Source organism: Schistocerca gregaria, chromosome 1 (genome assembly GCF_023897955.1).
Source record: "Schistocerca gregaria isolate iqSchGreg1 chromosome 1, iqSchGreg1.2, whole genome shotgun sequence".
Classification (NCBI taxonomy): Eukaryota; Metazoa; Arthropoda; class Insecta; order Orthoptera; family Acrididae; genus Schistocerca; species Schistocerca gregaria.
The window spans coordinates 1121948262-1121968316 of NC_064920.1; the positions used below are offsets into that span (position 1 = coordinate 1121948262).

Below are 20055 nucleotides of genomic sequence, written 5' to 3' on the forward strand. Positions count from 1 at the left end.
ATCTTTCGTCGTATCTCAACATTTGTTTCCCTAAAAATATCCTATCCAAGCATGCTTTCTGTATTTTGTTCACATCCTCTTTCAAAAATAGTTTCTCTCCACTGTACACTACTTTTTTGGCCAAATCATTTTCTTATAACTTCTCAATGCATTTCTTCAAATTCCTCATAGTTAGGTTCTTAAATAGTCTGCCCCCTCTTAAGCTAACTTAAACCTACTGAGCTCAGATGCTAAGCTAAGGGACGAGGCAATGCAGCAGCACAAAACAATTAATACTAACAGCAATTTAAAATATGAAAGTTGTCAAAGCAGGCAGCAATATTACAACTAATATAAGGCAATCAAAAAAGGCGTGTCGTATTTCCGATTCTTTCTAAAAAGGAATGTCAATAGCACGGTTAATGCCCCCCCCCCCCCCCCTTTATTTTTTCCTAAGGGCTTTCTTTTGTCAGGTGGCTGTCGCGCAGCTGGGTGCCCACGACGCTTTACATGCAGGTGGTCACTTACCTGTCTTACCGAAATATTTACAACACCAGTTTTCGATACAGTGGCAGTCTCATATAAAAATATTTCACAGGTCGAGAATTTGCGTTTCAAATCTGTAGAAACAAAATCCTATAAATATAACTGTCCATAAAATTTTCGCCAGCATAGTGATACATTCAGGCATATCCACACATTTCATAACTCTTAACGATTCTCGGTTTCCAACACCCTTTTTCACAAACCAGAGTCCCTAACCACTACTCATTATTCCTTGCCTTATTCGTCGACACTTCTTCAATATTTCATCATAACAGATACGTAGCATAACCAAATAACTCATATAGCACCAGCTTAAACATACCTCAGCAGCATAATTCACATCGTCGTCGTAATAATATCATAAGACCTCAGTCAAATCTCAAAAACGTCGTAGCATTCTGCAATAATTTCAAAACCTAAAAAAAAATTCTCTGCTCATGTTAATAGTGTCATCTACCTCTAACGTACTTTAAAAATCATGATCTCATACTAAATACGTCATTCAAAGCTCTCATAGTATCACAATGGTTCCGAAAAAGTATGAACAGTTCACAAAGTACAAAAAAAAAAATACAATTTCATAAGTGGGAAGTTATCCACCTGCATAATTGTGTAGTAAACATGTGTCACTGACGTAGTAAAAAGATGTTTGTTTCTGTGTCAAATAATCAGATAGTTGTGTAATTCGGTGTTAGAGAAATATGGTACCGATGTGTAAAATTGTATAAGCAAATACCATATTACCGAGGGCTCCTTGTGCTTGCCAAACACATGATACACAAAGTAAGCGTGTACCCCCCTGAGGATTAATGTAATTATATCCTCAGATGTTACAGATTACAGCAATGGAATGAAATGTATCACGGAAAACCTTTGTATCATTGTACTTCAAATATCTTTAAAAATAAATGTTTTAAGTACAAAATTAATCACTCAAATACGTGTACTGTAGCGTTAAACTGTGCGTCTTGTTGTAAGATAATCTCTGTGGAAGTGTCGTAGTTATCGTCCTCCGAAAGCTAAGTTCTGCAGAAGTCAATGTACTTACCTCACGATAAACAAAAGTGAAATGCTGTGTGCATAGATATCGTAGTTATTACGTACAGTACCGTGATCAAGAAAGTACTACACTGTAACGTATTGTTGTGCTACAAAAAAAGGCTGTCTTATTGTAGCTACACCACAAAGTTACTACTAAAACATGTTTTCCTTTCCTGAAGAATTCAGAAAAATGGTGCAGATATAAAGCAGATACAGCACAAAATCGACAATGTATTGTGTCACACATTAGTAGCGTCATGATATAATTGTGTAGCTGTCAAAGAAACCAAATATTAAGTCATCTTTAATCCCACAGAAAGTACTTCAAATAAAGAATGTCTTTTCAAGTAAACCAAAATGTTGCATGAAAATCTCATTAGTAGTGCCGGTATACGTTCTAAGTATGTGAGCCTTATAGTCGTTACGTGATCGTGCAACTAATAAACAAGAATGTACAAATAACAACACTGTGTCGTTTGTTCACTATAACTATGCATTCGTAATTTCTGTTTAAATAAGTTCTCTTGGTACTTGACTGGATAATTATCTTCAAACATTGCAGATTATCTTTCAATAATCGGTTTTACATGTGAAATGTGGTGTAAAACTTTACTCTTCCTAGTACGCAGAGTTTCAACTTCAACGCAGTTATCATGTGGTAAACGTCGGTAAAGCGGTAAACAATACTGGAGTTTTTCTTAAGGTTAGCGCCTATGTTATTTTTCTCTGAGCCAGCAGGCGCACGTGGCTGCCTGCGGTGCGAGTCATTGTCTGCTCATCTCTTTGTTGGCGCGCGCCGTTATTGGGATTAGGAGACGTAACTTCTACAAATTCACCTTGACGAGAAGGCCTTGCCCTGTTTGAAACCCGCCAGTTCTGATGAAATTCAGGTCTGTCGTTATGATTATATCGTGTGTCGTCATGTCGGTAGATTCCATAGTTTCTTTCTTGTCGGTCACGTGGTGGAGAATTTCTCCCTGAATTATCACTGCACGGTGGGCTGTTGCGTCTGAAGTTATTCTGTCTCCTGTGATAATAATTGTTCCCATATTGTCTGTTTGTATGGTTGTCAAATTCATTACTACGGAAATGCGATCTTTCTCTGTAACTATTACTCTGCCAGTGGTTGTCATGTGGGTGGTGTCTGGTTTGGTTACGATTTGTGTTGTGAGAATAGCCTTGTCGTATCCAGTTATTGTTTCTTTCATCGCGGAATTGTGACGCATGTGACCTGTAATTGTTGTGCTCCTGTTTTCGCGTTCCGCGATTGTCAGTGTCAATTTCCAGTTCTTGTAACAGTCCCTGAAAAGCTTCAATGTCGTCTTTGCAACGTCCTGCCAAAATAATATGTCGTAAATGTTCAGGTAATTTGATTAAGCAAATGCGGATGAGTTCTGAGGGGCTGTATGGGTTTGAAAGATACTGATTCTTACGTAACATGTCTTCAAAATATTTCACAAGACTGGAAAATTCAGATTGTTCGAAATGTTTCATCATAATGATGCTATGTTTTACTTGGTCTTGTGTAGCTTGAGACCAATATGCTGAGAGGAAGGCATGATAAAATTCTCCTTCACTGTGACAATCGTGAATGACCGATCGCATTCTTACAGCTCGTTCATCCTCCAAGTAGCCACACATAAATTCTAATCTGTGCTGCAGTGACCAGTTGGGAGGACAACAATGACAGAATTGATGAAGCCATGCTCGTGGATGAATGTCGTTGCCAGAATTCTTAAATGTTTTGAATTTACGTGTAGTAATGAACAGCTTATAGTCAAAATCATCATGTCGGCGAGTCGCATGTCGGTCATTGTTACATCGTTTCGGCGGTTCCATCTCAAAATTCAATGCGCCTTGCCAATTTCCTTCATAATTTCCGAAGTGTACTGTGTTATTGTTTTGTGGTTGTTCTGTATTTCTATGTCCCTTTTCCCGTATTGGAGCGCGAGTGTCCTCTGAAATATGTAATTCTTGTATTACTTGAGCCAACTGATCTTGTACTTCCCGCATTTCTCTTTTGTACTGTGTGTTGATTTGATTTTGATTCTGTTTGAATTTTCTAATTTGTTCATACTCTTCAGTGTCAGTGAAGGCTACAGGTTTTGTGTCATTCAGATCATCAGCTACCTTTGTAGATAAGTTAGTGAACTGATCTGAAAGTCCGGCTACTTTATCCGATAGTGAAATTATTTCCTCTGTGTGGTTTTCTGAACCAAGTTTCAGAGTGTCCATTTGTGTTGAAATCGTATCTACTGTCTCCTTTAAATTTTCCTGAGTTTTTGCAAGTTGCATAACCGAATCGGTAGCTGCAACTGAGTCAATTTTAGGTTGCAAGGTCTCATGATTTTCATGAACAATAGTTTGCAGTTCTTTTATGGTTGCTTCGTGATTCTGTAATGTATTTTCATGCCGCGAAAAAATAGGTTGAAAATGCTCACACATTTGTGTTTTTACGTCATTACAGACTTTTTGACATTTCGATTCAATGTTATGTAACTCATTAGTTAAATCTTCAAGTGTTCGTTCAAGTGTGGTGTCTAACTTTTGAAGCTTTTGCTGTGTTTTTCTCTGATTTTGATCCATTGTGTCTAACTTTTGAAGATTTTGTTCCATTGTGTCTAACTTTTGAAGCTTTTGTCCCATTTGTTGCATTAATTGTAATAACAATAACTGGTTTCTGAAACTTGTTCCTCAGTGCTATTTGGCAATGCATTTGAACCGGCAATATTCGCAGTTTGAAAAACAGAAAAAGTGCCTTACTTAATTGAGAAAACGGTGAGGACGCAAAACCTGAATCTGCAGTATTTTCAAGATTGTGTCCTGTCATTTCGGAATCCTCAGGCGAGCTGTTGCCGATCGATCGATCGATAATGCTTCCTTGTTCACTAATTGTTTCACTGCCTACACCATTATTTGCAGCGCGCTCCATTTCCCTATGCATAATTACCAAATTACTACTTTGAACATTAGGTAATTCATTACATGGTGGCGCTAACATACTGCTTTCGTCTTCACTGTCATTTCTCAGTTGGAGCCTAGTATTACGTTTTTCACACACCATTATTGTCAAAATATTTCACACGATAACACAGAAAAACACAATTTGAAGAGAAAAAATAAGAGAACACATTAAAGTAGCACTGAAAATAATATCTAGTTAATTGCAAACGCAGATGCAAAATACTTCATGCAAATTTACATGCATGCCACAACTGTTTTACTGTGCAGCAATGAAAAACTACAACTACAGAGGAAATTCTCTCTACAATTACGCGCTAGCAATAAACAAAGGCTACAGTAACTACACAAACTACAAGAAAAAATGTCAGAAGATTCCAGTGAGGTATCCTCGACTAAGGGTCGACATATGAAACGTCTCCTTTAGAAAAATTATACACGACTGTGCTTAAACTGACACACGATATTTTTAGCGCAACGCAATCTGACTTTCAATAATCCCTACAAAAGAATGGCCCTGACTAACATTAACCTATACCTTTCACAAATCACTTACCTCACCAAAAATCTTCGTTACTCGAACTACTGCAATACAGCGAGCGCCACTACTGCCAGCTAACTAAAAGATTCAAACTACGGAAGTCTCTAACTACTGATAGGGATAGTTAGCAAATGAAACATTTTAATAGAGAACCAACAATGTATTTACCTTAATAGTCATAATATATATAGCAGTTCTTGACATCCAGTCTTACAAATTTCAAAACTCCGCCATCTCTCTCCCCACATCCACCACTGCTGGCGGCTCACCTCCAACTGCGCAACGCTATGCACTGTTAGCATCCAGCTGCCGCTGCCCAACACTACAATGGCAGACAACAATGCAAACCAGCCACAGACTGCACATGGCACAGCCAGTGATTATCATACAGAGCGCTACGTGGCGGCGGCGTTACCAATAAAAAAACCAAAACAGCCTACTTACATAGTCTCCACTTCCCCTCACCCTGTCCATTTGTTCCTCCCCCCTCTCTTTGCTATCTCCTCCTCCTCTTACCCCACTCCTCCTGTCTCTGTGCCTTATCTCCTCTCCACATTTTCTGTCCTTCTACTCATTCTCGTTCACTCCATTCATCTCCTCCTTATCCTAATCTGTTTAAAAAAATTGTGTGAGATTTTATGGGACTTAACTGCTAAGGTCATCAGTCCCTAAGCTTACACACTATTTAACGAAAATTATCCCAAGGGACTCGAACCTCCGCCGGGACCAGCCGCACAGTGAATTCGTAAGTAGGTTGTAATTATTTGTATATGGGTAATGAGAGACATCTCCGGCCCATGTGTCTTTGTGCGTAGCAACTTCAGTGACAGTATTTCGCATAGTTTTGATCTGCGAATTGGTATGATTACAAAGTTTCGGGCGATTCAGATGCTGAAGTCAATCGATCAAGATCTTTTCGAGATTTTTGGTAATTACCTTAACCTACGTTTCTAGCATTTGTAGAGATAGAGAAGGCTTATTACAATATTGTCAGAAGTACTCTCTTTCAAATTCTGAAGGTGGCAGGGATCAAATACAGGGAGCGAAAGGCTATTTACAATTTGTAGAATAGCCAGATGACAAATATAAGAGTCGAGGGGCATGAAAAGGAAGCTGTTGTTGGGAAGAGAGTGAGACAGCGTTGTAGCCTATCGCCGATGTTATTCAATCTGTATACTGAGCAAGCAGTAATAGAAAAAAAATTGGGGTAAGAATTAAAATCCATAGAGAAGAAATAAAAACTTTAAGGTTTGCCGATGACATTGTAATTCTGTCAGAGACAACAAAAGACCTGGACCAGCAGCTGAACGGAATAGACAGTGTCTTGAAAGCAGGATATAAGATGGACATCAACAAAATCAAAACGAGGATAATGGAATTTATTCGAATTAAATCGGGCGATGCTGTGGGAATTAGATTAGGAAATGAGACGCTTAAAGTAGTAGACGAGTTTTGCTATTGGGGGAGCAAAATAACTGATGGTGGTCGAAGTAGAGAAGATATAAAATATAGACTGCCAATGACAAGGAATGCGTTTTTGTAGATGAGAAATTTGTAACATCGAGTATACATTTAAGTGTCAGGAAGTCTTTTGTGAAAGTACTTGTATGGAATTTAGCCACGTATGAAAGTGAAACATGAACGATAACTGGTTTAGACAAGAAGAGAATAGAAGCTTTCGAAATGTGGTGCCACAGGAGAATGCTGAAGGTTAGATGGGTAGTCACGTAACTAACGAGGAGGTAATGAATAGAATTGGGGAGAAGAGGAATTTGTTGTGGAAGAACTTGAATATAACAAGGAATCGGTTTGTAGGACATGTCCTGAGGCATCAAGGGATCACCAATTTAGTATTGGAGGGCAGAGTGGGGTTAAAAATCGTAGAGGGCGACCAAGAGATGAATACACTAAGCAGATTCAGAAGAATGTTGGTTGCAATAGTTACTTGGAGATGAAGCAGCTAGCGCAGGATAGAGTAGCATGGAGAGCTGCATCAAACCAGTCTCTGGACTGAAAACCACAACAACAACACCTTAAACAACGACTTGTCTTTGTATAGTAGAATAGTTTAAAGCTATTTGAACTATATTATTAACTCTTGAGGTACAGAATGTTACGGCGAGAAAAGGGTTATAAATTTTATAATTATTTATATAACATGTGTACAGTTACGCCTTAGTTAGCTGGTCATGCATCATCTTCTACCTTGAAACACAGTATCTAATACCAGGGAAGATGTGGTAGCTGCAAATAAACTGAGCTTTTATTTCGTAACAATTTTACCTGTCTTGGAAATGTAAATATGTGGAACTTTCCAACAGCTTTTATTTCAAAATGTATTTAAGTCTTAACTGGATTTTGATAACACTTCTGCTAATTTGATTTCACCTACTGATTGTCCGACCCCCGTAGCTGAGCGGTCAGCGAGACACAATGTCAGTCCTAAGGGCCTGGGTTCGATTTCCGGCTGGGTCGGAGATTTTCTCCGCTCAGGGACTGTGTGTTCTATTGTCCTAAACATTATCATTTCATCCCCATCGACGCGCAAGTCACCGAAGTGGCGTCAAATCGAAAGACGGAACCGGCGAACGGTCTACCCGACGGGAGGCCCTAGTCACACGACATCTCTCTATCCATCTACTGACTGCTGGCGTATGGCAACAGAGAGACTATTAAATACAGTACTGGCAAGATTCACTCGGTTGCAACGCTTTTAAACATCAACAGAATATTTATTCTTAGGTACACGGTCATGTTTTCAAATTTGGAAAAGTCTTTAATTTTACGGAATAAGTTTTGTAATTTCAGAAAAAGTTATTACTATCGTTTAAAAATGGAATAAGAAAATGCGTTAACCTTCTATTACAGGGCTGACTAGAAACAGAAGTCTGAAAAGTGACCCAGCGTACAATACTCTGCGTTGTAATAAGTCCCAGACAAAAGCTCTAAACCCTATTGCATATGATGTGGTATTTATCTAGAACACAGAGTACACTGGATGATGTGCTCGTAACTACTGTATGTCGCTGGTGATAACAGGAGATGTGACCGACAGCGATTATTTTTGTTACTACAACTTTTACAAGTGTTTAACTAATTAGCTAGAGTGTACAGAAAATGGGAAGCTTGCTCTGTCTGATACAATACAATCTGGCGGTTCATTTTCTGGTTAGAACGTAAACACCAATTAGCATGATATGTTTTAGTATCTGCATCAGTACTTATAATACAACTATTAAACCGTTGGGTATGTTTAGCTGACTGTTTGTACACGCAAAAATCCAAAAATTGCTACACGATTTTTATGATGTTTTCACTGGTAAACTGAGCGTGGCTTGGAAAAACATACAGGCTTTATTAAATGAGAGTCAGAATTCGGAAAAGAGTTATCGTAATCTAACGTTTGTCTAATATCGTCTACCCAGCTTTGTAGTTCGGATTTTTACCTCAGTGACACGAACATTGAGGCGTAGCACACGAAAGGATTTTCTGTCACCATGGCATCATTCACGTTTAAGAGTGACTTTATTTTGACTGTAACATAAAATCGTCAAATGAGTTTTACAAACCATCAGTATTTTTACTTGTGTGTAGTTTACAAATCCTCGTTTATTGTCACTTGATTTATGTAAAAATCGTCACTATCGTTTTCCTATATATTTTTTACTGAATGATCTGCTATAGCCACCATTCAAAGTCCTTCATCCGCCCCATCCTTTGTTATGCCCACCCCACCGCGATACCTGCCCCTCCCACCTAATATAGGTCACTTCACATCCGTGAACGCCATGCACTCCGCCTCGCCTCTCCCATCCGTCTTCCCTCCCCCACGCGGATCCTTTACGACTTGATCCCTTTCCTGCACCTCTTCCTTTTCCTCGAATGGATACAGATCCTCTACACCTCCCGTAAGCTCGATCCTCCCCACCCACTTGTCTCTCCCATCCTCTCCCACCCCATCCTGCTGCTGCGCCTATACTCTTGTGTCCCACCTGATCTTCATTTCCACCCTCTCCACACCCTTGCCCAAGGTGGCTTCCACCAACTCCTCCTTCCTGATGATGTCCTCGTTGCATCCTATTAGCTCTCATCTTCTCCTTCTTTTCCTACCTCCCCACTTTTCCTCCACGGCTTCCTCTCTCCTTCCTTGCCTTTCTTTCTACCTCCCTCTCCTCCCTCCCAGTTCTCCCACTTCCTCCCCCCTCCCTGGGCTTCTGCACCCGACCATGCCCTCTTCCATCCTCTCACCTTTACTTTCTCCCATTGGCTTCTTCCCCCTCCTTGCCCCCCCTGCCCGTCACCTGCACCCAGTGGCAGCCCCCCCCCCCACCCATCTAATCAGTGTGTTCAATGCGCCGTAGATCATCACCAATGTGCTACAGTGTTCTCTTCCTCTAAGTATGTCAGTGTTCTCCTTCAGTGTGCTCCTTTGTTCACGTGTTAAACTGTTTGTCTACGTTTGTGTGCACTGCTGACCTTACTTGTTAACCAGTGCCTTCCGCGACCGCCTTCAAGTCATTTCTTTTGTATGTCTCCACTTTTTACCATTTATGTATGTCTGTTTATCTGTCTCCATGTTTACTGTCTGTTTTTCTGTGGCATAGATAGGCCGCTGCCAGCCTGCCATTTGTAAGGTATTAAAATGGCAATAAAGAAAAAACTCACCATTCATACGTTAAAAAAAAAACTATACTTCTCCCGAACAGGCCATGAAGGCCCAACGGTACCGACCGGTCGCCGTCTCATCCTCAGCCCATTGGCGTCACTGGATGTGGATGTGGAGGGGCATGTGGTCAGCACACCGCTCTCCCGGGCATATGTCAGTTTCCGAGACTGGAGCCGCTACTACTACTCAATCAAATAGCTCCTCAGTTTGCCTCACAAAGGCTGAGTGCACCCCTCTTACCAACAGCGCTCGGGATACCGGATGGTCACCCATCCAAGTGCTAGCCCAGCCCGACAGCGCTTAGCTTCGGTGATCTGACGGGAACCGGTGTTACGACTGCGGCAAGGCCTTTGGCATTCATATGTTTTAACCGTATTTAAATACAGATTCTGTTATTTTTGACTGAAGAGCAATTTTTGTCCGTTGGCAGCCCCTCACTGATGTGCGCAACTGAAATGACAATAATGAAAAGAAAGGAATTTATTGAGTTTGTGTTGTGATTTGGGTGCCTAAACATTACATATTAATTTAGTTTAGTTTGCGAATAAAATTGCTAGAAAACATTCTATCCTCTCTCAATACATTAGAAAGGCTGAAGACTAGGCTTCTTGAAAACATGAAGTTGTAACGGGCTCTTTGAAAACTCCTAATGAAAGCGAGGCAAACCGTAACTCTGATCAGGAGCATCATTCATTTTCTCGTTACTCACTACATATTACAAACAAGTAGTCCGGTCACAGACATTTAGTGCTACACGTATGAATCTGGGGCGGTTAGCTAGTAACCAAATAAAATCCTGTAATGCCAGTTTAAGCGCACCAGTCGACAGGAAACTCAAATTTTCGCGCCGGATGAAGCGGGAGTGTTGGTTGCTTTATCGTGCACGCACCGGCCGCGGGGGAGGCGGCCACATCCCCGAAATGCGTGCTGAATACTTAAAGAGGCGTGAGCAACAGTGCCCGGGGGAACGGCGCCGCGCGCTCAGCTGCGATAATGTGAGAGAGATACGCAGAAAGTTGCCGGGGGGGGGGGGGGGGGGGGGGGGCTAACGTCGCAACTTCGATGGCAAACTCAACCCGGCCAGTGCACACTTTATGATCTCCGGGCTTAAACAATCACTACGATGCGCTATCGCGAGACCGGCTCGCAAATACTATGTGTCCAACTTGCGAGGTAATAATTTTCACCGCCCTGGCTGTTTATGGCACAGATGCTCTTGTCGGCGAACTCGGAGCTGCCGGCAACCTGACCACTAGCTTGTTAGGGGCGCATTTAGTTAGCACAGGTATAGTCGCAGCTCAAGGGTTATTAGCACTTTATCTTAAGACACAGCAGAATCACGAACGCAATAATGCAGTGTCTATGTTGTTCAGAAGTACGATGTAAAGTTTCTTTGGACATGCATGAATAGACAACGACAATTTCTGCCGTGTCGGGACTCGAACCCGGATTTCCTGCTTATCGCGAGCGGTCGCCATAGCAGTAGGCTACCCGAGCACCCATTGGTGCCAGACCCAAAATTCCGTACCTAATCAGCCACAACTCTACAACCGGCACGCATACATCCGTTATGTACAGGGCGGTCCATTGATAGTGACCGGGCTAAATATCTCACGTAATAAGCAAGAAGAATAAAACTCGTCTAACTTGAAGGGGGAAACCAGATGGCGCTCTGGTTGGCCCGCTAGATGGCGCTGCCATAGGTCAAACGGATGTCAACTGCGTTTTTTTTTTAATTAGGAACCCCCATTTGTATTACATATTCGTGTAGTACGTAAAGAAATGGGAATGTTTTAGTTGGACCACTTTTTCCGCTTTGTCATAGATGACGCTGTAACAGTCTGAAACGTATAAGCACGTGGTAACACGTAACAATCCGCCAGTGCGGATGGTATTCACTTCGTGATACATTACACGTGTTAAAATGGACCGTTTACCAATTGCGGAAAAGGTCGATACCGTGTTGATGTATGGCTATTATGGTCAAAATGCCCAACGTGCGTGTGCTACGTAGGCTGCTCGTTAGCCTGGACGACATCATCCAAGCGTCCGGACCGTTCACCGGATAGTTGCGTTATTTAAAGAAACAGGAAGTGTTCAGCCACATGTGAAACGTCAATCACGACCTGCAACAAATGATGATGCCCAAGTAGGTGTTTTAGCTGCTGTCCTGGCTAATCTCAAATCTCAAAAACGTCTGTGTTGAGAATGCTACATCAACATTGATTGCACCGGTACCATATTTCTATGCACCAGTTCGGCCACTGGGCACAAGAGAAATTACGAGACGCGTTCTATTTAGCGACGAAGCGTCATTCACCAACAGCGGTAACGTAAACCAGCATAATATGCATTACTATGCAACGTAAAATCCTCGATGGCTGTGACAAGTGGAACATCAGTGACCTTGGCGGGCTAATGTATGGTGCGGAGTTATGGGAGGAAGGGTAATTAGCCCCCGTCGGCCGGAGTGGCAGAGTGGTTCGAGGCGCTACAGTCTGTAACCACGCGACCGCTACGGTCGCAGGTTCGAAACCTGCCTCGGGCATGGATGTGTGTGATGTCCTTAGGTTAGTTAGCTTTAAGTAGTTCCAAGTTCTAGGGGACTGATGACCTCAGCAGTTAAGTCCCATAGTGCTCAGAGCCATTTGAACCATAATTGGCCCCCATTTTATCGATGGCAATCTAAATGGTGCAGTGTATGCTGAATTCCTACGTAATGTTCTACCGACGTTACTACAAGATGTTTCACTGCATGGTGGAATGGCGATGTACTTCCAGTATGATGGATGTCCGGCACATACTCGCGTGCGGTTGAAGCGCTATTGAACAGCATATTTCATGACAAGTGAATTGGTCGTCGAAGCACCATACCACGGCCCGCACTTTCACCGGATCTGACGTCCCCGGATTTCTTGCTATGGGGAAAGGTTGAAGGATATTTGCTATCTTGATCCACCGCAACGCCTGACAACATTGTCAATTCATGTGCGAACATTACGGAAGGCGAACTACTCACTGTTGAGGGGAATGTCGTTACACGTATTGTCAAATGCATTCAGGTTGACGGACATAGTTTTGAGCATTTATTGCATTAATGTGGTATTTACAGGTAATTCCGCTGTAACAGCACGCGTTCTCATTATGATAAGTTCACGAAGGTATGTGAATCACATTGGAACAACCGAAATAAAATGTTCAAACGTACCTACGCGTTGTATTTTAATTGAAAAAACCTACCTGTTACCTACTGTCCGTCTAAAATTGTGAGCCATATGTTTGTGACTATTACAGCTCCATTTATCACAAAGCGAAAAAAGTGGTCCAACTAAACATTCATATTTCCTTACGTACTACACGAATATGTAATAAAAAATGGGGGTTTCTTATTTAAAAAAACGCAGTTTATATCAGTTTGACCTACGGCAGCGCCATCTAGCGGGCCTACCGTAGCGCCATCTGGCTTCCCCCTTCAAGCTAGACAAGTTTCGTTCTTTGTAGTTTTTTCGTTTGTCGCTTATTTCGTGAGATTTTTGGCCCGGTCACGATCAGTGGACCACCCTGTATGTTTCCGTACAGGGGAGACGTTTCACAGAAAGTTTGTTACCCAGTGTTGCATGTATATTTGAAGAATTTTTTCATTCTACTTCTGAGCAATGTAGGCACTGCAGTACCATATTTATTCGCGGAAACCGGTAAGCGACTTCCAATTAAAATGTCTCCTGTGTACGGGAATATACATAATGAATGTGCGAATGAAGGTTGTAGACACACGCTTGACAGAAAATGTGGTTCTGGCCATGAATCATGCTCGGATAACTTAATGGTAAGACGATTACTTGCGATAAGCGGGATGTCTGGGTTCGAGAACCGATCCTCCACAAATTTTGATTGGCGTCATCCTATTATACAGGCGATGATTATCCATACTCGAAAATGCGAATACATTTCATGAATGATGAATATACTGTGACAAGGGAAATTTTGTGCTGATCCAGGACACTATCCACGAATTTTTGCATTTACCATGATTTGTCTTAACCATAAGGCTATTTACTGGGATAGTTTCATCAGGTAACCCTTGAAAACAGTAGAAGATTACAGACGGAGCAAACTCAGCTTCAGAAGGAGTGTGTTAGAAAATCCGTCATGCTATTTAGAAAGCCCCATCACGCAATTCTACCCTAAATATTTGAGGAAAATAATCATCATCATCACTTCCATGGATTAGGGTAACTGTTCCGTCTTCAAAGATTAATGTTGAGCCCATCTCATTACTGACCTACCATAATTTTTTCGTCGTCTATTTTGTCCCTCGTGAGTCTCTCGTCTGGTAATCTGCTCACATGCTCTTTTCACCTCTTTAAATATTTCTCTGCTGTGTGCTTTATCCCTTCAACATGCAGTTCTTTTCTAATTTGTTTATTATCAATCCGGTCTTGGGGCGTGCAACTTTCACTGTCCCTAGAAATCTTATTTCAGCTTCCCGTATTTTGCTCTTATACCTCTCTGTGCGAACCCACGTTCCATTCAAGTACTTCATTTTTGTTTCCTTTCTAAATCCGCTTTTTAAGGTCCTGTAAATAGTGCCACACATACTGAAACTGATTCATGTTGTCTTCGTCCCTACTAAGCTGATGTAAATATATGAATTCCTAAATAATTAACACAGTTAACACTTCTAATGATGTTGGTATTGATAATAATTTCTTTTCTGACTGGCCCAACTCCTTTAAACACCTTATCTATGTTCCGTTAATTGAGATTTCCACATTGTATACTTTGCCTCAAAGAATTAATTGTATATGGAACGTTGTAATTTCTTATGATCGTCATGGTTCCATACTATATCTGTAATCCGGTATGTGCCCTTTGTTTCCATCTTCTTTAGATATCGTAAATGTATATATTAAACAATGTCGTTGATAAACTACACCCTTGTCTGACGCCGTGACTCACAGGTAATATATCAGAAAATTTTATATCTGTTTTAAACATTATTTTGTTGTCTGTGTACGTATCGTTCAGGACCTTTGCAATATGCTTAGAATAACATTGATTATCTAGTATGAGCCATAGTATTTCCCTATTTACCAGATAAAAGGATTTTACGTAATCTGTAGAAGCTAGTTACCTTTCCAAAATGTACTGGCTCCTTTCCTGTGTTAACCGTTTCATACTGAACACAATATATGTGAACAATCTTCGATTTCTGAAACCATTCAGTTCTTGTAAACGGTGTGTTTCACGTATTGTCACCACTCATTCTAGCATATATCTTATAGGCTGTGTCTATAATTTTCATCCCTAGTTAATTATGAAAGTTATTCAGTTCTCCTTTTTCAAAAACAAGGATAACAGCTGGACTTAGTGTGCGCCCATTTCTCCGCCACATATTAAACAGATTGAGCATTCTTAATCATTAGCAAATAATTGAAAACGCACATGTCAATCACCGATCAGGGATATTAAACTCCTTTAACAGTGAAGGTATCAGTGGGATAGCTTCAGTGGGATTTTCACATACTCCATTAGACACCGTATTTCAGCATTGGAGCCACAGATTGTTCAGCACAGTTTACGAGTAGGTATGGTATTGTTTCTGGCTCATGTCTTCACTGCGTTTTTTTCCAGCCTTGTCTTGTAGGAAAGTGTCTGGCCAAATATATCTTCTAGATACTTTGACTGCTGATTATAGCCGGCGGGAGTGGCCGAGCGGTTCTAGGCGCTACAGTCTGCATCCGCGCGACCGCTACGGTCGCAGATTCGAATCCTGTCTCGGGCATTGATGTGTGTGATGTCCTTAGGTTAGTTAGGTTTAAGTAATTCTAAGTCTATGGGACTGATGGCCTCAGAAGTTAAGGCCCATAGTGCATAGTGCTCAGAGCCATTTGAACCATTTTTTTTATTTTTTTTTTTTTTTGCTGATTCTGGTGAAATAGTCTGTCAGCAAAATGGATCTGGAATTGTCTATTCACTACTCTATTACTCAAACGAAATTATCTTGGTATAGCTTTGTTTCAGTCTCCGTCTCCGAAAGTATGTTTCCATTTTCACTATTTGCCACACCCACTCTCGCTACGACGCCATCATGGCCCTCATGGCCCTCCTCTCCCGCTACCCATCCCCCTGCCTCTTCCTTCAACCTGACCGTAGTATTTTACTCATCATTAAAACGAAGCAGCCAGTCACATCCTAGTAATTTTCGGGCTAATAAATCGAAACAGTGAGATCACATTGCAGGCCCAGAGTAGATGTTATCATGACATGTTCCGAAGTGTTCGAACGATCTGTAATTGTAATTGTACTTTAAAGATACAGACAATGCCACGGTATTTCCATCTTAGGTATACATAATGATATGATAGGATTATATTATTGAGCCAAGCATGGCTGCATACCCTATGAAGGATTTTATCTCAAAATTAATATATAGGCTTCACCTGAATTTTGCGTAAATCGGTGTAACTTGATACTAGTGATCTAATTTATGGGTTAAGCAGCACTTGTGAATATCCACAGTTTCAGCTCTGTGCCGCCCTTGCTGTAAGGCCATATTGACCCTAAAATAAAAGATTTCCACATCTAAGTTATTCTACAAAACACAAATATTCCTAACATACAACATTCCAAGATCGAAAAATATCTCAGTTTTTCCTTAATTGCATAAAATAGGGTCACGCTAAAAAAAAGTATTACCAATTCTACAGTGTTTTCACGTCGGTATATATCGTCACTTTTGAACATAGCTCGAGCCCTGCATCATGTACCGTGATGTTAAATATTTTCCACGCCAAAATATTCTATGAAGTGTCACAATGATAACTGAAAATCTACAGGATTTGCAAAAATGTGTCAGCAACAAAATGTGTCTATGAATTTTATATCCACATACAAGACATCTGTCAAAATTGATGTATAAAACATGAGCATGAACTCCCAAATTATTTGTCGCCATACTACTTCCACCTCTAAACTGTTATAAAACTCATGAATAACATTATAAAATTAGATTTAAGTCCTAAACGAGATATGTACCAAAATGAAGAAAGCAAGTAATGCATTCTTAGTCTAAATGAGAGTATGGACAAAAAATAAACCTGAAGAAGCAACGTTTAAAGGGGCTCAGAGAATGTAACAACATGCACACACAATGTACATGTGAAATATCACAGTCTAATTTTATTTTTTATTACATTCAGCGTAAATCTACTAGAAACTGTGAACAAATCTCTCCAAAATGTTTGCAGACTGAATTTTCATAATCACCTACTATACAAAAATAAAATTTAATCATAATGCTTCTAAATATGAAACATAAACATGCAGCATAACAGAGAACAAACTAACTGACACGTTTATGAGGGAAGGAAGGTTTCTGATGAGATCTTCACACGTTGTAGCATTTAAACTATATATTTTGTTGATACATAAACATACTTTCATAATTTTTCGAGTACGAGATCTGAACATAACCGAAGGCTATGGTGAACCAAGGTTCCACACACACAAAGATGAATGTTCGATATTTTCTTGTCCATAAATGTCCGATAGTGAATCAAATTCTGGCTTTGCACCAAAATAACATTATCATTATTCATCAACATTAATATAGATATCAGCTACAAAGGTACGCGCACTTTAGCATGCACACATACACACACACACACACACACACACACACACACACACACACACATACACACACACACGCGCACGCACACACACACACACACACACACACGCACTGGTTGCTTTCCTAAAACTTAATTGTAATTATGTACTTCTGATTAGGAACGAAAATTTGATCTTTCCACTAAAAGTAAGATAACGCAAAATATCTCTAAGATTTCGGGTAAAAAACACACATGGGACCACTGTCAAACTATATTGTTCTATAAGATAAACAAAAATACACATAGCTACCTTACAGCCGCCAGTAAAGTAACTAATGCAAAGTTTGATTATTCTGGACAAGATACCTGTAACGTGCGAAAAGTAGCAGTTGCTCAAAATAATGAAAAGCCTTAGGTCATTCACTTTAGTACCAAGAACGAATCTGTACCAGGCACGGCTGATAAAAGATACTGAAAGGCTCGAAGAAGGACAGCTTGCTTTGCTTTATCACGAAACAGAGTGGGAGTGTCGTGGATACGGAGTGCCAATAATTGTAAAAAAGCCGTTTTCCAGTGCTGTGTGACATTTTTACAAAATTTCAACCACCATTCCTTTTCACTAAATGCTAAAATGTTTTGTCGACGCCCACCCACAAAGGGAGAAATGGTCAATGTAATAAAATAGAAAGCAGAGCGCACACAGTAAGCTCAAAGTGATCATTTTCCCAAACACTGTTTGAGAGTGGAACAGTAAACAAATAACGTGAAGGTGGTTCAGTGAACCCTTTGCCAGGAAGTAAAGTGTCGATTACAGACTACTCAAGTAGAGTTAAGTAGAGAGTACCTTACGTTGCCACTAAAAAGGACTGTCAAATTAAATACTTGCACATGTAAAGTGTCTGCGCTACTCATCAAAATACACAAGGCTCACTTTGGCACTATATTATAGGTTAGTCAGGAAGCTTAATTTGATATTTGTACCATGCATTAAAGAAATCAAAACACATAAAGTTGGTTCTACAGTTTTACAAAACACAAACAGGCTTTAATGCTGATCCACCTTACAGATTAAGGTACGCTTATGAATAGTAAAATTTGACCTTCGAACCAGAGTAATCCACGTTATTTTCACATCTAAGTTTGTCGAAGTTTCCTCTTAGTTCATCTAAAGCCAATATCAAAGTGTAACACGCTCGGGGATACAAATGGCGGGGTACACATAAACTAGTTACGCTTCTGACCGTGCGCCCTGTCCACACCACGTACGTGATAATCCCGGGGCGGTCGTATTGTTCTGCTCCACACTGCTGACTGACGTGCCTGAAATTATGTATCTAAATATGCAAGCAGGTAAGGGGAGCCACTCAACATCAAAGACAACACTGTCCTACGTCTGGTATGAACATCTACACTCCTGGAAATTGAAATAAGAACACCGTGAATTCATTGTCCCAGGAAGGGGAAACTTTATTGACACATTCCTGGGGTCAGATACATCACATGATCACACTGACAGAACCACAGGCACATAGACACAGGCAACAGAGCATGCACAATGTCGGCACTAGTACAGTGTATATCCACCTTTCGCGGCAATGCAGGCTGCTATTCTCCCATGGAGACGATCGTAGAGATGCTGGATGTAGTCCTGTGGAACGGCTTGCCATGCCATTTCCACCTGGCCCCTTAGTTGGACCAGCGTTCATGCTGGACGTGCAGACCGCGTGAGACGACGCTTCATCCAGTCCCAAACATGCTCGATGGGGAACAGATCCGGAGATCTTGCTGGCCAGGGTAGTTGACTTACACCTTCTAGAGCACGTTGGGTGGCACGGGATACATGCGGACGTGCATTGTCCTGTTGGAACAGCAAGTTCCCTTGCCGGTCTAGGAATGGTAGAACGATGGGTTCGATGACGGTTTGGATGTACCGTGCACTATTCAGTGTCCCCTCGACCATAACCAGAGGTGTACGGCCAGTGTAGGAGATCGCTCCCCACACCATGATGCCGGGTGTTGGCCCTGTGTGCCTCGGTCGTATGCAGTCCTGATTGTGGCGCTCACCTGCACGGCGCAAAACACGCATACGACCATCATTGGCACCAAGGCAGAAGCGACTCTCATCGCTGAAGACGACACGTCTCCATTCGTCCCTCCATTCACGCCTGTCGCGACACCACTGGAGGCGGGCTGCACGATGTTGGGGCGTGAGCGGAAGACGGCCTAACGGTGTGCGGGACCGTAGCCCAGCTTCATGGAGACGGTTGCGATTAGTCCTCGCCGATACCCCAGGAGCAACAGTGTCCCTAATTTGCTGGGAAGTGGCGGTGCGGTCCCCTACGGCACTGCGTAGGATCCTACGGTCTTGGCGTGAATCCGTGCGTCGCTGCGGTCCGGTCCCAGGTCGACGGGCACGTGCACCTTCCGCCGACCACTGGCGACAACATGGATGTACTGTGGAGACCTCACGCCCCACGTGTTGAGCAATTCGGCGGTACGTCCACCCGGCCTCCTGCATGCCCGCTATACGCCCTCGCTCAAAGTCCGTCAACTGCACATACGGTTCACGGCCACGTTGTCGCGGCATGCTACCAGTGTTAAAGACTGCGATGGAGCTCCGTATGCCACGGCAAACTGGCTGACACTGACGGCGGCGGTGCACAAATGCTTCGCAGCTAGCGCCATTCGACAGCCAACACCGCGGT

General features: G+C 41.7%; 1 protein-coding gene and 1 pseudogene across 1 annotated transcript in view; one reads left to right on the forward strand and one right to left on the reverse strand.

Moving 5' to 3' along the window:
* LOC126292321 (glutamate receptor ionotropic, kainate 2-like) overlaps window positions 1-20055 on the forward strand; it is a 1291187-nt gene that overhangs the window by 656583 nt on the left and 614549 nt on the right. The gene's annotated exons all lie outside the window — the stretch shown is intronic.
* On the reverse strand, window positions 9972-10089 carry LOC126288866 (5S ribosomal RNA; annotated as a pseudogene).